Consider the following 6,588-nt stretch of genomic DNA (forward strand, 5'->3'; position numbering starts at 1 on the left):
TGCTTGAGAGGAGAAGATTACAACTTGGTTGCTTGGTGAGGAGCAAATGAACTCCCACCTCCTATTTATAGGCCTTTGGCCTCACAAGAACATTCTAGATGTGTACAAATGTGTGGCCTAGATTTAGTGTCTAGAATCATCCAAAGAAATATCTACACAATTCTAGAACTATCTACAATGTACAAGACAAGTTTAGAGAATTCTATACAATTCTAGACAAGTCTAGAAAAGGCTAGACAACTCCACACTAATCTAGAGAATTCCGGAAAGTTCCATACTTGTGTAAAGAAGTCTAGAAAGCTCCGGTCCATGCAGGCTCCATATCATCGTCTGCTGGGCGTCTGCGTGGCGCTTGCGTGGTGTAGCATCTTGGTTGCGGGGCATGACATTCTCCCCCACCTAAGCTCGCGACGCCCTCGTCGCGTCTTCTTGCTTGAACCGCTGGATATGCTCCGCGAATTGCTAAAGTGTATCTTCGTGCTCCAAGCTCGCCTCGCTATTTGGCAGGTTCTTCCATTTCACTAAGTACTCTGTATATTTGGGCATACCTCTCCTGCTCATCACACGATCCGCAAGGATGCGATCAACTTCCTTGTCAAAGGATGTAACAACGGCTGTGGGTGCCCTATGCGATATGCCCCGAGTAAGGTCTTCCGTGTCTTCATGATAAAGCTTGAGCATGCTGACATGGAAGACTGGATGTATCTTCAACTTGGGTGGAAGCTCCACCATGTAAGAGACCTTGCCCACCCGCTTGACAATGGGGAACGGGCCCTCGTACCTCCTTACTAGCCCCTTATGCAGGCTCCGGAAGGACTTAAACTGTTGGGGTAGTAGCTTAACCATCACCTGGTCTCCCACTATGTACTCCACCCGCCTTCGCTTGGTGTCAGCCCACTTCTTCATCTTCTTTGACGCCTTGTCAAGGTATGCCCTAGCCAAGTCGGACTGCTCGTGCCACCTTTTGGCAAATTTGTAGGCCGCAGGACTCTTACCATCGCAAGTTGAAGCAATGGTGTTGGGTGTCATAGGCTGCCATCCGGTAACAACCTCAAATGGACTGTGATTGGTAGCCTCACTCCGCTGCAAGTTATAAGAAAACTGTGCCACCCCAAGGAGTTTGGCCCAATATCGCTGATTGGCACTTACATAGTGCCGTAAGTATTGTTCCAAGAGAGCATTGATGCGCTCCGTCTGCCCATCTGATTGGGGGTGGAAACTCGTAGAGAAGTTGAGATCCGTCCCCATCTTCTTGAAGAGCCCCGTCCAGAATCTACCCATGAAACACGGGTCTCTATCACTGACAATGTTTTGCGGAACTCCCCAAAGCTTGACCACATGGTCAACAAACAATTCTGCTGCCCTCTCTGCCGTGCAATCTGCTGGTGCGGGTATGAAGGTGGCATACTTGCTGAACCGATCTACCACCACTATAATGCTCCCGCAACCCTCTGACTTAGGCAAGCAAGTAATGAAATCCATAGAGACACTCTCCCATGGTCTCTCTGGAATAGGCAATGGCTCTAGTAGGCCTGCAGGATGTTGTTACTCAATCTTGTCTTGTTGGCACACAAGACAAGTCCTCACATATGTCTCCACATCATTGCGCATCCGAGGCCAATAATATGAATCTTCAAGGAGTGCTAGTGTGCGCCGCATACCTGGGTGACCAGCCCATTTGGTGTCGTGTTACTCCCGTATTAACTCCTTTTGCAAGTTGCCCCACCTGGGTACAAAGAGTCGGTCCCCTATAGTGAGAAGTAAATCATCCCTTAGCCAAAAGCGCCGAGTCTTCCCTTCCTTAGCCAGCTGAATAAGGCTTTTGGCTAGAGGGTCATGCTGCAACCCCTCCTTGATCCGCACCACAAGAGGGTGTTGGGGTTGACTAATAGCTGCGAGCTCGGCCTTGCGACTAAGCGCATCTGCCACAACAATGGCCTTGCCCGGCTTATATTCAAAATGATAGGTGAACTCCGCTAGGAAGTCCTGCCATCGAGCTTGCTTGGGGCTGAGCTTTTTCTGTGTCTGGAAGTAGCTGGTGGCAACATTATCCGTCTTGATCACAAATTGTGCCCCGAGCAAGTAGTGCATCCAAGTACGTAGGCAATGGATGATCGCAGTCATCTCTTTCTCCTACACTGTATAGCGCCGCTCGATGTCATTAAACTTACGGCTCTCATAAGCTATGGGGTGTTCCTCTTGCATCAACACGCCCCCAATAGCAAAGTCTAATGCATCCGTGTTCACCTTATATGGCTTGGAGTGGTCGGGTAAACTAAGTACCGGCTCCTCTGTAACTGTCATCTTCAAGTCATTAAATGCCCCCTTGGCATGAGTCTGTCCAACTTCAAGCACGCGCCTTCTTGAGAAGGTCTGTCAATGGGGCTGCTCTCGCCGAGTAACCCTTAATAAAGCGGCGGTAGTAGTTGACAAGCCCAAGAAATGAGCGTAGCTCTGTCACCTTAGTGGGCGGCTCCCACTCTTGAATAGCCCTCACCTTTGCCTCATCCATCATCAGCTTGCCATCCTGTATCTTATGCCCTAGGAACAACACCTCCTCTTGGGCAAAGGAGCATTTTTCTATCTTCACATATAGGTCGTTCTCCCGTAGGACTTGGAAGACCGCCCTCAAGTGCTGCACGTGCTCCTCTAGAGTGGTGTTATACACAACAATATCATCCAAATACACCACCACAAAGCGATCCAAGTAGGGATGGAAGAGCTTGTTCATCAAAGTATAGAAAGTAGAAGGTGCATTGGTAAGGCCAAATGGCATAACAAGAAACTCATAAGAGCCATACCTCGTCACACATGTAGTCTTAGGCTCATCCCCGTTCGCTATCCGCACCTGGTAGTACCCCAAGCGCAAGTCTAGCTTAGTGAAGTAGCGTACTCCACCAAGCTGATCAAAAGGATCGGCAATGAGAGGAATGGGGTACTTGTTTTTTATAGTCACCTTGTTGAGCGCCCGGTAGTTGATGCACATGCGCAAGGACCTGTCCTTCTTCCTTTGGAACAGCACAGGTGCGCCATATGGGGCATTCGAAGGTCGAATATAGCCCGCATCTAATAGCTCCTTGAGTTGCCTCCGCAACTCTTCCAACTTTGGGGGTGTTATCCTGTAGGGCACCAAAGCAGGGGGTTTAGAACCCGGTTCCAGCTCAATCTTATGATCTACCTCCCTCCTAGGTGGAAGCTTCTTGGGCAGCTCCTTAGGCATCACGTCCGTGTACTCGTCTAGCACAGCTCGTATCTCTTTAGGCACCTTTTCTTGTGGGGAAGGGATTAGCTCATCATCAGGCGTCTCCATCAACGTAGCAAGATAGCTAGTCTCCCCCTTCCTGAAGCCCTTCTTGAATTGCATAGCTAACAAGGCTTGGGCTTCCAACTTGGCGCCTCGCTCTACTGGCACCATGCATGCTGTGTTACCTTCCATAATACACATAGTGTTAGCAAAAGGAATGGAGAAAGCTCTCACCTTGTCTAAGAACTCCAACCTAAGGACTAGTTTGAAGTCGTCCATGGGTACCACCGATAGATCTATGTGGTCACCCCACTCGTCAATGTATGCTTAGACGCCGTGTGCCATGCCATATATAGCCTTTACCGCCGAGTTAACTGCCTTCATGGAGCCCCTTTCTTTGCTATACTTGAGGCCCTACCTCTTGGCCTCATCAAGGCTCACAAAGTTGTGGGATGCACCCGTGTCCACCAAAGCACGTGTGGGTGTCCCATTGATGCTCCCTTCCACGAACATTAGCCACTTAGCCGCCGTCTTAGGGACTTCAGTTTTAGCCTTGATAGCATTAAGGATTTGCAGCGAACCCATCTGCACGTCCTGTTGTTGTTGTTGCTCCTCATAATGGTTTGTCATGGCATTGAGGGTCTTCCTCTTAGGGCAATCTCTCACCCAATGTGGCCCGTCACATATGAAGCATGAGCCTTTAGGCTTGGGTGCTCCATCCTTGTTCTTCCTTCCCTCTTAGACACCACGGCCACCACCTGGCTTACGGGACCAATCCTTGTGGGGTGCAGCGCCCTTGTCTCCCCCACCTTTGCTGGCATACCACCCCTTGTCCTTGTCTTTGTCCTTTGGCTTCGACGAAGGTTCCTTCTTGGAGCTGAAATCAATAAAGGACTACGCCTCTACAATAGTTGTTGCAAGGTCTTGCACGTTGAGCCGTCTCAACTCCGTCTTAGCCCACAACTGCAAGCCATCCATGAAGAAGAAAAGAGAGTCCTTGTCAGATAGATCTGGGATCTCAAGAGTTAGGTTAGTGAATTCTTTCACATAGTCCCGAATCGACCTAACCTGTTTTAGCCTTTTGGAGTCTGCCCCTGGCTTCATCCTCGGCATTCTCAGAATAAAAATGCTTCTTAATTTCCTTAGTGAAATCAGCCCAAGTATCAATAGAGACAATACCTTTGCCCATGTCACCATACTTCTTCTTCCACCATAGCATGGCATGATCTGTGAGGTAGTGAGTCGCCGTGCGTATCTTGATGGTCTCGTCTGTCATGCCCGTAGCCTCAAAGTATTGTTCCATGCTAAAGAGGAAGTTCTCCAACTCCCTCGCTACCCGGTTCCCACCATAGCACTTAGGCTTGGGAATATCAACCCGAGGTGCTACTACCCCCGTAGTAGCTGTGCCGGACGCCATCGCCCGTTTGCACAATGCCCAGTCCTCTCGCATTTCCTTCATTTGCTCGAAGAAAGTGCCAAGCTCCTGATCAACATAGCCACGTAGGGTGGCAAACTCGCCTAACATAAGTTCTCGTAGCGCTTGGAGCTCCTACCGAAAGTCACCACTTAGGGCATTAAATGACCATTTGACAGCATTCTGGATCTCAGCGTCCTCCGACTCCAGCCCATCCATGCGCTGGTGGGCATCCTCAAGCTGCTCCAACACGTTGGCTATGGACCCCTCCATGTTTGCCATATGTACCTCTAAGCCCGCCATGATGTCCTTCGACCTAGCCCTCGTCCTCATTCCGACTAGAGGGAGATTTGTTTCCCTTTCACGTAGCTCCTCCTCTTGGTTGTTAGTCACGTCTGATTGTTCCGCCATAGCTTCCTCTACACAAGGTGTGACGCCTCACGACCTTAGCTCTAATACCAACTATCACGGACTTGAACCTTTCCAAGCTCCCGTGCGGCCTTAGACCACTTTCAAGCCCCCTTGAAGCGCTAAGTCAGCCTACCCGAGGGTGCTAGCTTTGTGAAGACTAAATGTAATACCCCGTAATTTTAAAGAGTTTATTTAAATTAATTTTGTGTTAGATTAATTCTTTAATGTGTAGATTTATTCACCTTTTAATTATATATGTTAAATTATTTAATTAATTTTATTTAGTTGTGCATGTAATATTGATTTTATGTTCTACATATTATAATGATTAGTTTAGAAATTTTATTGGTTATGTTTTAGATTAATTAATATTAGTTAATTAAAGTATTTCATTTGTATTGTATAATAATAATAATAATAATAATAATAATAATAATAAACATTGTCATGATGTAAAGTTAATATTATGATAGAATTTCATTTACTATGGTAGAATGGTAGATCAAATAATTTGACTAAAATTTGCATTGCCTTAAAGCCTTATAGGTAGGAATGTGAGGAATGGGTGAGAATTAAATGTAAATTTAGATATTTGTATTATATATATTATATAAGTTAGTATATATATATTAGTTAGCCAACTTACCCTTAAGGCAACTCACCTAAGTAGAAAAGAAAGAATTACAGTGAGCAATTGTTGAAGAGTGAAAGGAAGAGAGAGAAAGAAGGGAGCATATACCGGTGTAGGCGATTTTACCCGACTACGCGCAACCGGCGGATTTATTTTAAATCCTAAAGGCAAGTTATTATCAACTTTTCCCCTTTGAATTAATAAATTAATTGTTTAGTTTATTTTTATGCATAGAGACCAGGTTAGGAGGTTAATAAATTATTAATTTTAGTTTATTAAATTAATGAAATTTTAATTATATAGGACTGTATATATTTATGTAATATCCTATGAAATTAATAATGGCTGAAAATAATTAAATAAGGCTTTAGGGATTTTTCTAGAATTTTCTAGATTTTTCCGGGGCTTTTCTGCAATTTTCGGCGAGACTCCGGCAAGTTTTTCGGCCACCGGATGTGGGGGAGATGACTGGAGTGATCCGATGTGATGCGGCGTACTTTAGGTTAGCGTGCGCGCGCATCCTGGGCCTTAGATGAATCTGATTGATCCGGTGCAACGCGGTCCATGTTACTGCGGTACACCCGGATCATTGACCCTTGGATTAGGTGAGATGAGATGAAGAGATCCTGTGTAGCGCACCCACAGCAAGTCACTACAGCCAACTAACCAGGAGGTGCCACGTCTGCAGGAGACTTAAACGCGCGCGTGGGAGCGCGTGCGCGTGCGTGGCTGATGCCAGACGCGCGTGGAGGCGCGTGGGAGAGTGGGGAAGGTTGGGCTGCGCGTGGGGGAGCTTAGGGCGGCGCGTGGGGGCGCGTGAGGGGCCCTGTCAGCTGCTAAAAATTACCAGAATACCCCTAGGGCCTGTTTTGTAAATTCCAGAACCTT

Source organism: Cornus florida, unplaced genomic scaffold (genome assembly GCF_030987335.1).
Source record: "Cornus florida cultivar Cherokee Brave unplaced genomic scaffold, ASM3098733v1 CherokeeBrave_3.0.0_Hap2_Chr01, whole genome shotgun sequence".
Taxonomy (NCBI): Eukaryota; Viridiplantae; Streptophyta; class Magnoliopsida; order Cornales; family Cornaceae; genus Cornus; species Cornus florida.